The sequence below is a fragment of the Uranotaenia lowii genome, chromosome 2, assembly GCF_029784155.1.
Source record: "Uranotaenia lowii strain MFRU-FL chromosome 2, ASM2978415v1, whole genome shotgun sequence".
Classification (NCBI taxonomy): Eukaryota; Metazoa; Arthropoda; class Insecta; order Diptera; family Culicidae; genus Uranotaenia; species Uranotaenia lowii.
The window spans coordinates 238,400,041-238,419,952 of NC_073692.1; the positions used below are offsets into that span (position 1 = coordinate 238,400,041).

At 39.4% G+C, this 19,912-nt stretch overlaps 1 protein-coding gene across 3 annotated transcripts in view; it reads right to left on the reverse strand.

The window, feature by feature from the left end:
* LOC129750102 (phospholipid-transporting ATPase VD) overlaps positions 1–16,805 on the reverse strand; it is a 220,067-nt gene extending 203,262 nt beyond the window's left edge. Inside the window, exons 1-2 of one of the 3 annotated variants that reach the window (XM_055745324.1) lie at positions 16,507–16,805; positions 15,337–15,500 (exon numbers count right to left, since the gene is read on the reverse strand). The gene's annotated coding sequence lies outside the window, so the exon portion shown is untranslated. Of the gene's footprint in view, positions 1–15,336 lie in introns of all 3 variants that reach the window. The other 2 variants (XM_055745323.1, XM_055745325.1) reach the window with 2 other exon arrangements.
* Between the last annotated feature and the right edge of the window lie 3,107 nt (positions 16,806–19,912).

A 19,912-nucleotide genomic window follows, 5' to 3' on the forward strand; every position in this document is an offset into this window, starting at 1 on the left:
ATTTACATAGTATTTACATAGTATACCGTCTCACGACATAACTTGACGAACATAATTCCTATAATTCACTCGGTCCGTGGCAACCGTTCTCCAATTTCTCGGGCACCCCACGTTCGCCAGATCACGCTCCACTTGATCTAACCACCTCGCTCGTTGCGCCCCCGCTCGTCTTGTTCCTACCGGATTCGTAGCGAACACCTGTTTTGCAGGACAGTCGTCCGGCATTCTCGTAACATGTCCTGCCCAGCGTATCCGGCCAGCCTTCACCACCTTCTGGATACTGGGTTCGCCGTAGAGTCGCGCGAGCTCGTGGTTCATCCTTCGCCTCCACACTCCGTTCTCCTGTACGCCGCCAAAGATGGTTCTTAACACTCGTCGCTCGAATACTCCGAGTGTACGCAGGTCCTCCTCGAGCAATATCCATGTCTCGTGCCCGTAGAGAACAACCGGTCTAATAAGCGTCATATACAGGTTACACTTCGTGCGAGGGCTAAGTCTTCTGGACCGTAGTTGCTTGTGGAGTCCATAGTAGGCACGACTTCCGCTGATAATTCGCCTCCGGATCTCACGGCAGGTGTCATTGTCTGCGGTCACCAGTGAGCCGAGATAGACAAAGTCTTCGACTATCTCCAGCTCGTCGCCGTCGATCGTGACCTTGTTATTACTGGACAAGCGGGTTCAGCATTAGCAAAAGTTATGAGATTCAAATTGAGCAGGTTCGAAAACCCTAGTCGTTCGATTATGATCCCAGCGTTGTTGAAAAAATTAATACAAATGAATTCCGTCCATCTGGTTGCGTACTTCTACCTCAGAAAGCGTCAAATTTGTCAATCATTTCAAAATTTGAATTCGGTCAACTTGGATTGGTGCAGAATGTAGTCAAATGATTTCTTGACATTAGCAAAAGTGATGAGATTCAAATTCTACGAATTCAAAAAACATAATCGTTCGATTAGATCCTTTGTCAACGTCAGGATTAAGTTCTGGCTTGGCCACTGTGGACTGTGAAGACTTTTGGTCCGCAAAAACGCATTTATTGTTATTTTTGCTCCTGTCAGCAGCTGAAATGGAAAGCTTTTCGTTTTGTTCCTTTCAGAGTCCTTCCTCCATTCTCAATACGATGTGTGAAGAGCTTCGACAGTCACAGGACGGAGAAATGTTGACTATAGTCGTGCTTTTTCCGTCTTGTAAGTAGTGAGGTTCCGTCAATCGAGTACGGAGTCATTTCGTTGAGGAAAAATCGCTGGTCCAATCAAGCGTGCCGGTGAATTCTCGCATCTCTGGTAACGGTTGAAAAAAAGAACTTTTGCCGATCAGTTGAAAAGCTACGAAATTTCTTACCACACATCAATATTTCCACCCATCGCTTTGAAAAAAAAAACTCAATTCAAGCTTGGTACATTCCCTAGACGCAAAGCTTGTAATAATAAACATTTCGTTGAACTCTCGAGTGTTCTAAGTTAAGTGATCATTCTGGGCGATTGTGAATGCAGTTAGTTTCCATATTCAACTGGTCTTCCCTGCCTACACGCAATATCAATTAGTCATATTATAGTTGTCGATTGTAGGTAGCTACTTAGGTACTTTTTCCTGCCTTCCACGAACCGGGACTATAATTCAGCTATCAACGACTCAAGCGCTGCCTCTATACTATCTATACGTAGTACAGAGGGAGCTGTCTATATAGGTATTGGCCATTACCTATCAGCACCAAACAGCGCATCTTATCCAGTGATAAACGACTGCTAACAATTAAGTTAAAATTTTCTAGATAACGAAATGCAAGCTCTTGTGTGGTTCCATTCGTTAACAGCTGGGTTTGTGTATACAGTAATCTGTTTTGGCAAGTTTAGATTTTATATGTCACTCAAGTGTTTAACCGAAATTACGTGCATGCATATACAATATATCGTCATACAGTTTCGATTTCCCAATCATTTACAAAAAAAACTTGCTTGAGACAATGAGATAAAAATGAAAAATAACCTTCCATCAAGGGGAAGACAAACATAATTTCATACTCAGTGCATGCAGACAGCAGAACGTACCAACAGCTTCCAAACGCGTTCAAAACTTTACGATGGACAAAAAAGAGTTGGAGGTTTCAAGAAATACCAAAGAAAAGCTTAAAACTTTGCTCGATACCACCGCACGAGTCGTTTCAAAAGAACAATGCAAAAATGCTCTACCATGCTACTAGGTATAGTGATTGTGAGAATTGGAGGATATTTGAAAACTGCAGGCAAAAGGCCAATATCATCTGCAGGAGAACAAAACACAATAGAGTGAGAGAGAGACTGCCACCTTAAAGATATACCGATATACGAGCACGAGGCACTGTTGAATGAACTGGGAGACCGTTTTTTCTTCTTAATTTTTCAGTCCAACCCCGAACAGTGCATGGAACTTTTTACTGTTAAAAACATACATATAGTGGCTTATTGTGCCCCGCCACGAAAACGAATCCAGGAGGTCTTTCTTTGCGAAAAATTCCTCGCAACGAATCAGCGAGCGAACCGGTTGCCCTTTGAATATCCCAGAATTAGCTTAGTGTTTTTTCCCCGTATTACTTGAACTGATCTGATCCGCCTCCCGAATGAATCTGCCACCTTTACCCGGACGGACCAGACACGTGAAGGATCCAGAAACCGGTTTCGATTCGATCCAACTTGGTAAAGAGAGATCTGACGACGACGACGATGATGATGATGACGGTTTCAGTTTCTGTTTTGCTTGTGGTGCTTCAGCACTTCTTCGTATTGGTTCACTATTTTTTCTATGCACTCGTCAGAAAAAACTTGCCTAATAAAATCCACCATAATAACAAAAGTCATCTCGAGGTAAAATTATTCTTTCGACCTCGGCTGTATAGCGAGACGAAGATGGTGGAAGGTAAAGTCAGACAATTTTCAAGAGATCACCTTTTCTCAATGCAACACGAGTCTCAAGAAAAACACTGCTCTACTCATTGCATTGGAAACTTCGTTTTCCACAATCTCTGCTCAGAGGGGTCTAGCAAGAAAAATCAAGCTACGATTCATCTACCTATAGCAGAAGCGTCCAACAGATGTTGCTTGATTGCGGTGCATCTTCGCAGGCAGGCAGGAAACCGTACAATAATAGTCGCTAGGGGTTCTCTTTTTCTGTTTTGAAAACTATGCAGAAACACCTGTAAGATTCTATTGGTGGTGGAATAAATGTGCCATTCGCTAGCAAAAGTTAGGTGCACGTACATCTACATGTATCTAGTTGTTGCAAGATGTATTGACCCAGTCTTAGGGTAAATGTTTTTCGTTCTTGGAAAAAATTGAATGACGACAGCAGCAGCAGCATATTGTTAGAGCATTGAAGTAAACAAGTTCTGGCGAAGATGCTTCGCTGTTCAACTTGTGCAATGTACCGAGTAAAATGTGCCCTTTCTTCGAGGCTCAGTACTCAGTACAATGAGCTCATATTATTTGCTAGTAACTTTGATGGCTGAACTCAAGGTCACTAAAAGTCTTAATACATTAAGAAGAAATCTATAGACTCGTCTTAAAATTATAATTACCCTTTCTTTCTTGAATAAAAGAAACAATGATTTCTTTTTAACATTTTATTTTCAAACATACTGCAAAATTGTGTTTTCTTTCAATTTATAATAACTTAGCATTAGTTTTTTAGGGTAGGCGAGTTCCCTTATTTCTGCACAGTGCTTTCTGCGACAATTTTTACCGCTTTCTTGAATTTTTCAACACTGTCCTCTGGTTTCATGTCTTCCTCAGATTTGCCTTCGTTAAAGCCCAAAAAAATTCAATTGGACGAATCTCTGGTGGGTTCATGTTTTTCGGTAAACATGTGACCATTTTGACTTCATTCCACTTTAATGCATCCTTAGAGTAGTGGCACGTAGCGAGTTCAAGCGAAAAGATTGTAGGCTTGTTATCGTGTTTGATTTAGGGTAGCAACCTTTTTTTTTAACATTCATGCACGTAAATTTTGCCTTTCATCGTATTTTGTGGTTATGAATGGACGAGAGATTTTACCGCATTCACATATGGCTTGCCACACCATAACCTTCTTTCAAATTAATCAGTATAAATGACTTTCACTGATTCAATAACATCCTGTTCCTTCGGTAAGGTATACAATTGTGGTCCAGGTAGAGTTTTATAGTCGAGTTTAATGTAGGTTTCATCATAATATATTTCATGGGTTTCATGATAATATAACCCGATTTCTCGGTCAGAAGTTCGTCGTAGAGTTTCCGAGCCCTCGGTTTCACGGATTCAGCCTATTTGATACTCGGTTTTTGCTGCTTCTGCTTCCGATGGGTCTACTGAAGTCCAATTCTCTCTTTGGCACGCATAACGTCACTCGATGAGGTACCTAGTTACTTAGCCACATCCCGTACTGATGCCGAAGGACGCCGTACGACAAGATGGAAATTTGAATTCAAACCAGAACAACCGGGTGTTTGCTGCCGTGAGTGGGTTCGTCCCATTAAAACCACCTTGGGCTTCGTGTGCCAGATGTGCCCCTTGGTTTCACCCTATTATACTACATCAAGGGGTACACAGTAAACGAAAATTACCGAATTCGGTAATTTTTTTTACCGAAATCCTAACATGTGTAAATCGTTAAACTGTTCGGTAATTTTTTCGGTAAAAAATAAACGAACATTGGTAAATGAAGAATCGATTTACCGATGTTCGTTTATTTTTTACCGAAAAAATTACCGAACAGTTTAACGATTTACTCATGTTAGGATTTCGGTAAAAAAATTACCGAACTCGGTAATTTTTGCTTACTGTGTAGGCTGTGCTCATGCACTTATACATCTCACCCTTTTCCTCTTTCTCAATTTTGGTCTTTCTCCTTTATCCTCTTTCTCCTTTTCCTTTTCCTCTATCGCCAACTTCAGACTGGTACGGAAGACCCCGAGACGTGTGCCGGTTAGGTAACGCTCTCATAGTAACTCACGCCCGTCACAGCATCCACTACCCCGGGGACTTCGAAAAGTGTGCCGGTTAGATAACGCTTTCAAAGTAACTCGCGCCCGTCACAGCATCCACTCTCGCAGGATTTCTAACCACCAAGGCATGGCCTTGGTGGTTAGAAATACCAAGCTAGAATCCCGTCCCGACCACCCCGAATGGTATCTCCGCTTCCGTTTGCTGCAGGAAAGATCGTAGCTGAGTACGTGAGACCTTTTAAGACCTTTACGTGAGACCGCGACACATTTCACTCACAATATTTTCAGCGTTCAAATTTTTAAGTTGTTGACGTCTTGAAACGTCAACAACTTAAACCTGGGGCAGACTAAGAACGTCAACAACGTGAACCTGGGGCAGACTAAGATAGCATGTTCTGCCGGTTCCTCCGTATCTACGCATTCCGGGCAATAAGGCGAGCTGATAAGCTTAAACCGATGAAGGTATTGCTTAAAGCACCCATGACCCGAAAGGAACTGCGTCAGGTAAAAGTTGGCCTTTCCATACTTTCGATTTACCCAGTCTGAAAGTCGCGGGATTAACCTATGCGTCCATCTTGCGTTGTTCGATGCGTTCCATTGCTCCTGCCACTTCAGCATTGACGCTGCTCGTTGAATCTCACGCACTTCTCTAATAGCTCTTGCTTTGTAACACTCCATATCCTCCGCCAGAGTTATGTCGATGGGAATCATGCCCGCGATGACAAAAGCTGCATCTGCTGATATGGTCCTGTATGCACAGGAAACACGCATGGCTATCAGCCGATGTGTGCTCCGTAATTTGGATCTGTTGCGCTCTACCTCTATCGCGGAGCTCCAGGCCGCTCCTCCGTATCGTAGTTTCGACTGTGCTACGCTTGCAAGGAGACGTCTCTTGCAACTCTTTGTACCATGACAGTTTGGCATAATCCAGGCCAATGAATCTATGACTTTCGATGCATTTTTACAACAGTATTTGACATGCGCACCAAAACTTAAGCGATTGTCGACCATTACTCCAAGGTATTTCAGCTGCTGTTTCGAAGATGTCGTGTGCCCTCCAACAGTAATCTCCATGTGCGGCACAACTCTTTTGTTGATCACGAGCAGAACTCCGGTTTTATGGTGAGCTATCTGAAGCTTAACTCCCTCCATCCAGATGCCAACCCTTTCTACGGACACCTGCTGCTTCCTATTATCCTGCAGAGGGTATTGGGAACACGCATCCTGTGAAGCGCCTTGGCAATCGCTTCCCAGCTGGCATTGTTGAAGGCATTCTTAACGTCGATTGTCACAATGGCGCAGTGACGAGCACCTGTCCGCTTCTTTTTATATGCGCGCATCACGTACTCTGTCACCATTCGGATGGCGTCGACCGTAGATCTCCCTTTCCGAAAACCAAATCTGTCTGTCCAACAGTCCACTTTAACCTTCTGTGTTGATAATTAGTCTGTTAAATATTATCCTCTCCAGTAGCTTACCAAGGGTGTCCACCAGACAAATGGGTCTGTATGATGATGGATGCCCTGGAGGTTCCAAGTTTCGGTAGTAGCACCAACTTTGCCGTTTTCCACGAATTGGGAAAAGATCCCTCGTCGAGACACTTTTGTAGCACCACTCTGAAAGTATCCGGAATGGTTTGTACCGCCACCTTCAGCACTGCAATTAGGATTCCGTCCAGACCAGGGACCTTATTCACCGCAAGTTTCTTAGCGATAGCTACAAGTTCCTCGTTCGTTACTGGCCCGATGTCGTGGGCACCCGCGTCGTACGGGGTAAGTGGCCACTGCGTCGGGCCATACTGCGCGAAAAGATGTGCAACGATCTCTCTCAGTTTTTTCGGACACTTTTCGATCGGCGACCTTGGACCCCCGAATCTCGCCAGTGCAACTCTATAGGCTTGGCCCCATGGGTTATCATCTACGCTCTTGCATAACGCTCTGTAGCAGTTCTCTTTGCTTGCTTTAATAGCTCGCTTAAACGCCACCCTGGCTGCTCGATAAACGGCATTTCTCGTTTCTCCATCGGCTTCGTTTCTGGCCCGTTGAGCTCGTCGTCTGGCTCAGCTATTTTTGAGGTCTACCAGTAAGCTGGTCGTCGCCACCACTTCGGTGTATTCCTTCTGGACATGGTCATGTCGCACACCGCTACCATCATTTCTGTCAGCTGCTCAGCATCATGAACCCGCGATGCTTCCTGCATGTTAATAGCTTCGATCCACACTTCCTTATCAAAAACTTTGGTCTTCCATCTTCGCTCATGGGCTGGCAGTTGCCTTACTGCCACCGGATTTCGGTCTCCTGCGCTGTAGCGTATCGCCTAGTGATTGCTGTGCGTATAATCGTCACACACTATCCAATTCATATCAGTTTTTAATGATGGACTCGCAAAGGTGATATCTATCACTGAGTTCTGTCTGGAATTCCATGCTTGCGATAGGTGCTGATAGATCCAATATTGCACAGCTCAACCTCCAGTCTCGCGAAGGACTCTAGCAAACTGTGGGTTGTTGCACCTACTACCTCAGTTAATCGCCCAAGCGTTGAAGTCTCCTTCTATCACTACCAGGCTTGGCAAAAGGCATCGTCATGAGGCGTGAAGCTGTGACTGTGAAGCCTCTTGGTCCGTCAAACTCAATTGACTGTTCCTTAACGACCAGTCACTTCGTTTGCCAGTTATTCATTCCCCAGTCATTTGAAGCTAAAATAATAACCTAGTCAAGCAATCGCATTCAAACGACCGATGACGAAAAAGAAACGCATTTATTATTATTGTTGCTCCTGCCAGCAAGCCGAAGACGACCGAAGACGAACAAGAAAAGCATTTATTATTATTGTTGCTCTCTGCCAGCAAGTCGTTCAATTACGGCGTGTTCGTAAATTGATTTTTTTTCTATCGAAGTGATTTTTTTTTATCGATGCTGGCGTTCGTAAATTCCAAACAAACGTATGCAAAAGCATATGGAAAGTGATTTGACATCTACCAAACAAATCAATCGACTGATGCATCACCCAAAAAAATCAATTTACGAACGCGCCGTTAGTTGTACCTGCCGTCAGCTGCCGATCGAAGTGTGAAGAGATTTGCCAGTCACTCTCAGGAGAAATTTTGACCATGTGTAGTAGCTTCGCCAGTCGATGATGGAGAATTGTTGATCGTGCTTTATCCGTCATGCGAGTAGTGAGGCTCCGTCAATTGAGAACAGTGCCAGTCGTTTGATGAAACAAAACTAGTCGCGTCAAGCGTGACGGGCGAAATTTACCATCACTGATTACTACAGGGGTGATTGTCAGTTCGTGAGTGAGTTCATCCAACATTGTGTTGAACTCCCCGTTCGTCCATCTTGGTGAAGCGTAGCAGCTACAGAAAAAGATGCCGTTAATTTTAGCAATCACGAATCCGTCTCTAGAATCTACCACTATCTCCTGGATAGGAAAACGTCCCGTGGCGTGCATAGCAGCTAAGACCTATCCGCTGTCCAATTACCATCCATACGGAATTCTGTATGGTTCTGATAAAAGTGCCACATCACACTTCCTTTCGCCTACGGTTTGCTCCAGTAGAAGCTTTGTGACCTCCCGATTTTTTTTTCTTTTTTTAAATTTTCTTGTCTATTGTAGGGTCGGCAGGGCCAGGTACTCTGTTCTCCAAACTTTCTCAACGTGGTTTGAACTGCTTCAACACTCACACCTTTTTCCTTAGCTAATTTTCTGGTTAAAAAACCACTCACGGTGCACCATTCGTGCACAATCCGTTTTCTTTGCTCGGGGGTAAAGCCACGCATTTTCTTTTTCTTCTTCTTATATTTTCTAGCCGATGCTTTTTTTAGCACGACTCGGAACTGAAACTGAAACAGTACTGAGACTATATGACCAGCGTATCCTTTTATACTCCGTAGAGATATTTTGCATTCTTTTATTATCAGTAGAGTTTACAATTCTCGTTAATATTTAATTGAATGATTAATGGCATTTCGGTGAACTATGCATTCTAATAGGAAGAATATCAAATGAAATTTATAGACGGATAGATTAGATTAGGATGCATGGAAGGTGCTGACTACTATCAATAGAAACCTTTCAACCAAGAAACGCACGACACGCATCATTATTTCTTCTCTCTGCTTGGCTCTCTGTCCAAATCACCTCCCACCGTACCTACTCGGAGAGCAAACAAACACGTTTTGCTGGACGCGCTGCTTGAGGTTCTAGAAATTCAGGAATGATTTTACGTATATAATTTTCATATTTTTGAGAAATCTCACAGCGTGAATTGTTGCACCTCACTAGAATGTAGATTAAATTCGCTTTCCAATGAATATACTTTTTATTTGTACAAACAAAGTAAAAGCACTGAAAATCCGGGCACAACCTGACGATGGACCACAAAAACAGATGAAATTTCAATTTGTAAAAAAATTGCGCAAAGTAGTGAACTTTGAAAAATTCTAGTAAATTCATTCTTTGTTGCATCGAAAATCTAAAGACAGCAAAATTTTAGAATTTTAATAGATTTTGTAGTCATATTTTTTAACAAACTCTACCATCGCTCAAACAGTATTGACTAGCAATCGAATGAAAAGTAGGTTTTTCAGACCACTTTTTTGAACTTTTTGTGACTATTGTTCATATACCGGTAATTCGATAGCAACTTACTACGTTCTTCAGTGAGCGTTTTCGATTGATCTCAATTTTTAAATAAATTCAATATTTTGTACTGAAAAAGTAACATCATTTTTCCTTCTTCTGTGGAACCGAGCTTGCTTATGGTTTTCGTGCCAATTTATACATTTTTAAAGAAAATTTTCCGCTGAACAACTTTGTCGAAAACCATAGCTTCATATCTTATAAGGCAAATTATTATAGGCTGTTTGGGATCTGGAATCGTTTTTTTTTTGCGAGCCGATCAGCCCGGCCGGGCCAAAACAGAGCCAGCCGGAAGCAGACGTCGGAGGTGCTCCGGGTCATTGCCATGCACCCGTGGAGCAGTGCAGCCAGGAAGGGCTGCCAGATTATGTGATACCTCAGGAAACCGAGCTGTGATACGAATGTATGTGCGTTTTGGATGTTGTCTTTGTAAATTAAGGTACGAAACGGGCCCGTGCCGTGAGTAATAATGTTAAGCAAGCTTAGGTTGTTAATATGTCGTAAGAGTAAATTGTGATTGTATCTAAGAAGTTCCGGGTTTTGAGTGTTTGTATTTTGGGTAAAAGTTAGCCGTGCAGCACACACTGAAAGTCGGTGGTGCTCAACCTGTTTCAACATGTTACATTCCAAACATTTCTTTTTTTTTAATTTCATAAATAAACTAGCAGACCCGGTAAACTTCGTCTTACCGTGTTAAACTTGGCGTTCATTTTCCATTTTTTTTCTCGCTGATTAATTTAAAAAAAAGCATAAAATATTGAATTGTTAATCCTTTCGAAACATGTGCTAGTTTTTTTTTTACATTTCCTTCCTTTCCGTTTACTCGAAATGTCCCGCTTAATTCTATCGAAATAAAACCTTATAATTTTAACTCAATTCTACGGTTCTTTATTTAAATCATCAAAAAATAACATTCAATAAATTTACATGCATCTTACATGAATACTTTTTATATACTTTGCCAAATGATCAGGTATCAGGTTCTCGTTGCAAATTCAATTTTTTTCAGCACTCGACGTAATCGTCCAACTTGGCATGCCTCGTGCTTAGAAATTCCACTTTTTGTAACTTGTTCCATGAATAACTGCATGTTGATAATATGTGTGTTTCATTTATTGTATAACAATTGCTTTGTTCAAGTTCACATTAAGGTTTTAATAGAAATGAAAAGTTTTTCATTTTTTTATGGAAATAGAATTTTGACAATCGGGACAATTTTTGGAGTATTTGGCTAATATTTTGCCTAAAGCAGCGCTTTCAGCTCCCAGTTAGTTTTGGATTGTATATTTTTTAGAGCTGAAGAAATTAAAAACATTAGAGGAAATTTTTTGTTAACCGTTTTCATAACCTCACTTTTTGTTATGAAAAAATGGTTTATTTATTTAAAACTTTCACTTATGCTTGCAAAAAATCAAAAAGATATCTCGTTCGGCCATTAAATACATCAATTCTATATAATCTATTTTAAAGGGGAGGCTCTTCATGAATTTTTTAATTTTCATAGATTTTTATGTTGTTTTAAAAATTTGAATGGCGCTTGATACATCATCAGTTTAGTACATTTGTGCATGTTCAAAAAATGCTTTCGATCTATTACTATCAAAAATATCTTTTTTTTTTCTTTTTTATATGAATCAAAACTAACCTTTTAAGCGTATTGGATTACATAATTGTATGTAAATCTTCCCACTTTCCATTTTTCAAACGTCCGCAAAGAGTCATACCATTATTCCATATGCATCTTTACTAAAATTGCTGCTATTACTAATACGAAATCATTATTTTTTAATTTTTAAAATCATTATATGGTTTTGATTCGATCGGCAAAATTTAAATCTGGGTCACATCTAGTCGTCATTCATTTATGTGCTGTACAAATGAGCTAGAAATCAAGATGAAAAAAACACATCTAGGCTTCATATTGCCACCACGTGCATTAACAGTATGCCTGGTTGAGAAATACGCGCCCAAATGTTTTCACTAATCAGTATGCTATGCCTCTTCCACAAAGTTTGCTGGCGACGCCTCGACCATGGAGATGAAAAACAAACCGCCCGGCGCCTAAAGGAAAGAAAATTTCTCAAAAATGGATGTCATGACTTTAATTTCATTCAAATTACTACAAATTCAATTATTGTAGATGATTGATGCGACTTTTAGCTATTTTTATTCAATATAAACCGATTCGCATGCCTACAGAATATTCTAAAAATAATTTCATTTGAATCTTTAAGGTCATTTCGGAGGAGTAGTACTACAAACACCGTTACAAGAGAATTTTATATAATAGATTTTATTAGTTTTTGATTTTGATTACTGGAAGAACTTGAAATTAAATCAATAAGTAAACCTCCGATTTGAACCACTGAACACTTTGGAAATAAAATATCTTTTTGAAGAAATTTTATTAAATTCATTTCGACACATAGTTTATAATATGTGTTTTGGTTAAATTTTCTGCTAAAAATTCATTGAATTTTTTTATTCTAATCGAGAATTCACGTTTAAATTGATGATTTTTTCTTCTTCTAAATTACTCCTTAAAAAATACATTTATGAAAGAACATTTTATGAAAGAACAAAAACAGTTTGAATTGTGTACTTGAGCTCGAGATTATCGTTTTTTCCGTACAAAATAAGTACAAAGCTGTCATATAGTGATTTTTTCTTGTCTCATCAAGAATTTTCGAAGCGTATATTGCACATCCGTGTACACCAGAAAACGAAACTGCCCATTCTCCTTTGAAATTTTGGGAAACGTAACTCTAAAGACATACAAATAAAAAAACTGAAAATGAAAAATTTTCATCACTGATCCGAATATTACAAACTTGGCCTTGTTGAATTACTTGAAGTGTCTAGTTTCAGTAAGTATTGAGATACATATAAAAATATCGAGGCATTTTTTACCACTACTTTATCCTCGTATTTCAACGTTTATTGTAAAAAATGGTTTGAAATGCTGGATTACCTTCGAGCTTTCAACTTTTGGACCGTGTTATTACTTTTGAATTTGCAACACTCCATAAATAAAAAAAAAATGTGCAAACGAAATAGTTTCGACGCCAAAAAATCTTATCGATTTTTATCGACACCAGCCTTAAGTGCATAGTCTTTGGCATATTATCTCTTTAATTTGTCCTCATACAAAGGTAAAAGATACATACAATAATCTAATGGTATATAATTAACTGTTTTTTTTGGCAAAATCATATTGTCATATTTTGTACCATGTTTTTAAATATGTAACACAAAAAAGTTGAGAAAATTTGTCATTCGAGAGAGAGCGTGTGGTGAAAGTGACTGTTACCTCGCTGAACTACCGTGCATTTTGTTGTTGCATTGTTTTGTCGCTCGCAGTTTTTTTTCACAAGAAATAATGCAACGCATATTTTCGAAATTTCCCAGGATGATTTTCTGAAATACAGACCCCGTTCGTTTTTGGCAACACCCCCTATAAATTTTATGTTGCCAAAATCGAACGGTTTTTTTTTGTCACTTTTTTATTTTTATTTTCATTTCAAATAAGTTAAAACTAATGTAAAACCTTATATTATCATAATTTTTTTTCAAATTGGCTCAATTATATTAGTTTCAATCAGTAAAACATGGAAAAAATTTTACAGTTTAAAACTATTTTAAATAAGCCGAATTGAAAAATTTCATGCTAATATTACGTTTTACATTAATTTTGATAAATTTGAAATGTACAAAAAAGCGAGTTTGGCTCCTTGAAACTTAATTGTATGAGCCGTTTCAAATAAAGAATCATAAAAAAAAAAAAAAAAAAAATTTGAAATGAGAATGAAATAAAAAAAAATGACAAAAAAAAAACCGTATTTTTTGGATGTTGCCAAAATCGAACGGTTTTCTCTCGGATGTTGCCAAAATCGAATGTTGCCAAAATCGAACGGGGTCTGTATGCAAGTTTTATCCTTTGGAGTAGAAGCTACGCGAGGTACAATATTGTGTGCCCATTTTTCTGAGGCTTGGCCCCAGCGTAACTAAAACATAAGTCATTCAGGTCATTGAGTGTTAAGCTGTGAAAATTACATATTTAACAAAAAGAACAAACATGAAAAATCAAGCAAAAAAGTGTTAAATAAGACATCAACAGATTCGTGGGAAGTCATCAGGCCGGCTTTATGGAGGGAGGTCAACGACGGACCAGATATTCACATTACGGCAAATCCTCCAAAAATGCCGGGAACACCAAGTCCCTACGCACCATCTATTCATCGACTTCAAAGCCGCATACGACACGATCGACCGTAACGAGCTATGGAAAATCATGGACGAGAACGGCTTTTCCGGGAAGCTGATCAGACTGATCAAGGCGACGATGGATGGAACGCAGTGCTGTGTGCGGATTTCGGGTGAATTGTCGAGTTCATTCGAATCGCGCAGGGGGCTTCGACAAGGTGATGGTCTATCCTGCATGATGTTCAACGTGGCGCTAGAAGGTGTTATTCGACGAGCGGTGGGCGAAATGCGGGGCACGATTTTCAACAGATCCAGTCAACTTATCTGCTTTGCCGATGACATTGATATAGTCGGCAGATCATCTGCGGCGGTGGAGGAGATCTACCGCAAACTGAAACGCGAAGCAGGAAGGATTGGGTTGATGATTAATACGTCCAAGACGAAGAACATGCTGGCCTGCGGATCCGAGACCGACCGAACCCGCTTGTCCAGTAATAACAAGGTCACGATCGACGGCGACGAGCTGGAGACGGCAGACAATGACACCAGCCGTGAGATCCGGAGGCGAATTATCAGCGGAAGTCGTGCCTACTATGGACTCCACAAGCAACTGCGGTCGAGAAGACTTAGCCCTCGCACGAAGTGTAACCTGTATATGACGCTCATTAGACCGGTTGTTCTCTACGGGCACGAGACATGGATATTGTTCGAGGAGGACCTGCGTACACTCGGAGTATTCGAGCGACGAGTGTTAAGAATCATCTTTGGCGGCGTACAGGAGAACGGAGTGTGGAGGCGAAGGATGAACCACGAGCTCGCGCGACTCTTCGGCGAACCCAGTATCCAGAAGGTGGTGAAGGCTGGCCGGATACGCTGGGCAGGACATGTTGCGAGAATGCCGGATGACTGTCCTGCAAAACAGGTGTTCGCTACGAATCCGGTAGGAACAAGACGAGCGGGGGCACAACGAGCGAGGTGGTTAGACCAAGTGGAGCGTGATCTGGCGAACGTGTGGTGCCCGAGAAATTGGAGAACGGTTGCTATGAACCGAGTGAATTTTAGGAATTATGTTCGTCAAGTTATGTCGTGAGACGGAATACTATGTAAATAAAAATAAAATAATCAACATGATGAAACATTATAAAAAAATATTTTAAATTGTTAAATAAGCTTGACAAAAAAATTTGTACATGTTGTACTATAATTTTCAAGCAACAAATAAAAAAAAAGTTGGAAATTCCCGTTTGATTTAAGTCGTGTTCAGGTGTGTTGCCAAAATTGAAAGGGGTCTGTATTTTATAAGAGGCCCTACAAAAAAGCCTACGGGATACAAGTGCATAAAAGCTTCTTTTTAGATAACAATCATCTTTGAAGTAGCGGTTTTCGGAGGATAAAATTAAATTGCTTTATTTATAGCATATCGAAAACTTTTATGAGCAATCCAATGAGGTATTTGTTAAAAGCTTTCTAGAGGTTTTGAGAATCATAAGGTTTGATAAGGTTTCATTTCATACAGTAGAACTCGTGTGTCCTTACCTTTCAAGTTAAATTTGGTTATCCAGGTTCAGCTCAAACTTGAGTTACTCCGTAGATCCGTGTAATCCGTTTTCTTCAGCAGTTATGGTTTATAATTTTTTCCTTAAAGAATCACACTGCAAATCCACAGTAGATATATTTTTTTGGTAATCGAATCAATCCACCTGCGAATTTATTTCTGTTTAAACTTCTCACTTTGATTTTTTTTTCTGCTTAGAATCAAGCCCGCAATGTAAGATACACACTTAACCCCGAAGATAAATAGAACTTAACACAATCATCGTTTTTTTTGGTTTACACAAGAATGATTTTCTTCACTTGGCACCCTGCCCGCCAAATGTGTGATGGTACAATCACGTACAATTATGACTGCTTTCAAATTAGGATACTGACAATCAAACTGAGAACAGACATCAGACAAGACAAAGCTGATTACGAAGCCCGAACTAGTTTCTTATCAAACAACGTAGATAGGTACCTAAATGGCCAAGACACATTCAAAAGTTCGTTCACTTATTACATTTACCGGCAAATTAACGTATTGAGAATAAACCGCGATCCACTTTACGAGAACATAAACAGTAATAGTAAAAAGCTCCTTGTATTGGGCTTACGACGTTGATTCTTTTGCCGATCGGTCAATCCACTGTGCATGTGTTCCGAAAAGAGAAATCCCTTCAGATGTTTTACTCCGGTCGTCGGATGCTTCTTTCTGTAGGCCACAAACCGGTACCACAAACGTTGGCAATGATGGTGTTGGCGATGATGACGATGATGGTGCTATAGCCTTCGTCCGGTTTCGTCGTTGTTGTGGACATTCCTGGACATATGTTAGCCAGCGTTTCTTCTGTTGCTTGCTGGAATCAACAACTGATGATGGTGAGCAGTGAGCAGAGAAGATTATGCTCGGCTCAACTTTGCAAAATCTCAGAAGAGCTGGAACAGCGGATTTCTACACTCTTCTTTCACTGTTTCGCTTTGTGATCCACATTTTGAATTAAGGTTTATAAGCTCGATAATGTGTCTCAAGATAAAGTTGGATAGCTTTGAGCTTCTGAACAAAAAGTTGGTGTAAACTTTTTCAAATGATTCTATCTTTTTATTCAAAACTTTTCACTAAACAAAACGAAGACAAATTTGATCTTTCTCGCCTTTCTGACACTGGCTTACCATAGAACAATCACTGTTAGGTGAATTGGTTTCTCGAGAATCCCCAAACTGTCACTTTTGTTATTGTTGTTGATTTGTCCAAAATAATTTCGAACGAAAGCACGAGGCACGCTGAAATTCAATCAAACTTTTACAGAAAACTAACTTTATACGGGAAACGAGATGCAATGACCTAACTTCCGGTACACCATGCGGCCAAATCCGGGAACATTCGACAAAGAAAAAACCTGCCGAAAATTTTCAGAACAAAAAATTCTACCGGGCCGGAAAAACCCACACGCCGCGACCGATTCCAACCGAAGCACAAACACAACTGACTGCTCAGCAGCTGAGAAATCTAATAAGAACCGTAGAGAGAGCGCGAGAGCAGAGAGTGTGAATTCAACATAAATAAATATGCTGCATTGGTAGAGAGCATAAAATCTATTCACCTAGAAGAGTTTGTGGCGTTTCGCAGGGAATTAAATTAAAGATTGTCACATTTACAAAAACATCACTGCATGATACAAAAATGAACATTGGTTTAACGCAAAGAGTAGTTCTGGTTGAACCACGATTGGTAACGAAACTTGAATTCGGTTAACTTAAAATGATTCTGGAATTTGGGAGTACAATTTAAGAGATAAGTATGGAGTCTTTTTATTTTTGTTTATTTGAGACACTTTACCGTCTCTGCGGCATTCGTGTCTTGATTATTTGATTTTTACAGAGTTAAGTAGATATTACATTCTTTAAGGCATTCTAAAAGTGAATGTTCTTGTGATTCTTCGTTTCTTAGAATTTCGTAGACTGTTCCCGGAGTCTGTTCAATGAAGTTTGGTCGAAATTGATTGGCAGTTGATCACCTGTCTTTTTCAAATAGACTTCGATCTTTGAACAACTACCAGTTGACAGAAATCAGTAGAAACCAATTTCCATACCTACTTTAAACGAAGCTATGCTTTATCTATCGATTAGATAAAAAGTCTGTCGCGACGTGCTTTTCGCATCACTTTTTCCGAACTCCAGTGATAAAATTACTGTTCAAAAACATTGAGACACAAATCAGACGAAGAAAAATCATATTATATTTTTAAATCATATTAGTAAAGATTCAAACAAATTCGCAACAAAATATGAGAATTGGAAATTTTTAAAATTTGGATGCAAAATATTCATGTTGTGAAATTGGACAACAAGAAGAAAATGTATATTTAAAAACATTTGAGGTAGGCTCGGTGGTAAAGTACCTATATTGTCTCCTGAGCTGATGTTCGTTAGTTCGATCACAAGAATAAACATAGTTAAATAGAGTTTTCAATACCTGTCCGTCAATTGCATTATTAATGAAAGTTAACGATAATGACATTAACGGCGCGTTCGTAAACTGATTTTTTGGGTGATGCATCGATTTGTTTGGTAAATGTCAAATCACCTTCAAATGGTTTTGCATACAGAATGTTTAATTTACGAACGCCAGCATTGATAAAAAGAATCACTTCGATAAAAAAAATCAATTTACGAACACGCCGTAAGATGTTGAAACAAAAAAAGAAGAATAGAACAGAGCTAGCTTGGCTGCTATAAGGGCATCCGCAGCAATCGCGAGCAAAGTGAAAATGCTCACGAGTTTAATCACTTCCATACCGCACCGGGGGTTAGTATGAAGGTGAGCAAAATAGGGCCGTTGCCGTCGGGACCGACAAAATCACCAAATTTGCTCACTAGAAAGGGGCGAGATCAAACATGCACTGAAAAAATTCTATCGTTTTAAGCAGAATTAAACAAACGAACGGAAAGCGGAAACTTTTTTTATTGCGCAAAAACTAATTCCATGAAATATTTTCGAAAAGCCCTTCAAGTCCGACGATTGCTTTCTGAAAATTTTGATTGTGCATTCCGTGTAGTAAACATTTTACTGACTCCCACAACCTTGAGTGAAGCTTCGAGGATTTTTCTCGGAATAATAATAATCGAGACCAATGCGCTGTGCAGGATTTTTGTATCCAACCGTATGGGTGGCATTCCATTACTGTCCCTACCTATTCGGCTTTCGAAACGAGGTCTCTCAATAAGTTTGCAACTAATGGGACCCAGTTTTTCGGAGAAGCAACTATTTCAGTCTGCACGTTGGATAGAAAAAGAAGTTGAAGTTTTAAGCTGAACTATAAACAAACGACGTCGCAGCGTGTGGATGTTTGTTGATATCCATTTTAAGAAAAGACCCGAATGACCCGGGTGGTTATAAAGGTCTCTAATAAATTATAATAATAATAATTTTAGGAAAAAATGTGTATGAGATTAAAATTGTGGATGGATTTTTTTTTGGATAACCAGTTGAATTCGCAATTTCGTTATATTTTTTCGGGTTTATCCAGGAATTGAACGAGAAAGTGCAATTGCTGGTTCTGATGGTGAGTTATATTTATTTTGTATTTTATATTGTTTAGGACTTTTTTCTACCTATGAATTTTGATAACATTTTTTCCTTTCTCACTCAATTTCAGATAAACAAACTCGAAGCATCGTATTTTATGACCAAAAAAGATCATGTAACTAAGAAGAGCCGTTTGGTGGACGACTCCGAAAATTTACTCGGTCCGTATTAATTTAAGATTAAGATTTTCTTCAAAAGTTTTCTCAGTGCAATGCTAAATTTAAAAATAATTATGCTACCACCCGGTGCGCGAAAGAGTGTGTATCCCAAAACCGGTCCGCTGAAATGAGCAAAACCGGGCCGCGTATACTCACTTATTGGTGCGTTTGCTCTAAGTGCTATACGAATGACTCACCGACTCGGTTTAAGACTTTCTCTTGAGTATGATTATTGTTCATTGAATCGATCCAGTAATTTCGAAACACTACTCGAAACTTGAATAATTCATTAACTTGATAAATTAATAATTATAATTATTATTAATTAGAAAAAAAAATCGAACAACGTTATTGCATCGGTCTAACATATCGTTTGGTTTTTTTTTGTTCATTTTCAAGTGCCCCTCGTCTATGTGAAATATTTCATATTTGACATTTATGTGACATTTTTCTTATACGCGAACGCTTGCTGTCCAATTGGAAAACGCTTGCTATAATCGCCCATTTTCTCCTTTTCTCCATCACGCGAGAAGCCCAGTCATCATCATTAAATCCAGTCCTACACTCTTCGGAAGAAGAAACTAAAATTGGCTTAATTTGTAGAGTCAGCGGAATTGCTATTTTTTAAAGAGATTTATGCCTCAATTTGTGAATTTATTGTTGGTAAATTACTTATATGCGAAGACAAAAATCTTGTGCAAAATAAATTATTTTATTGGCAATAAGTAATGGAATGATTGACCAAAAAAAAATGTTTCCTCGAACTAGAATGTTAAGTTTTTAATGCACGACTGAGTGATTGTAATTAAGCATATATGAGAAACTCCACTGC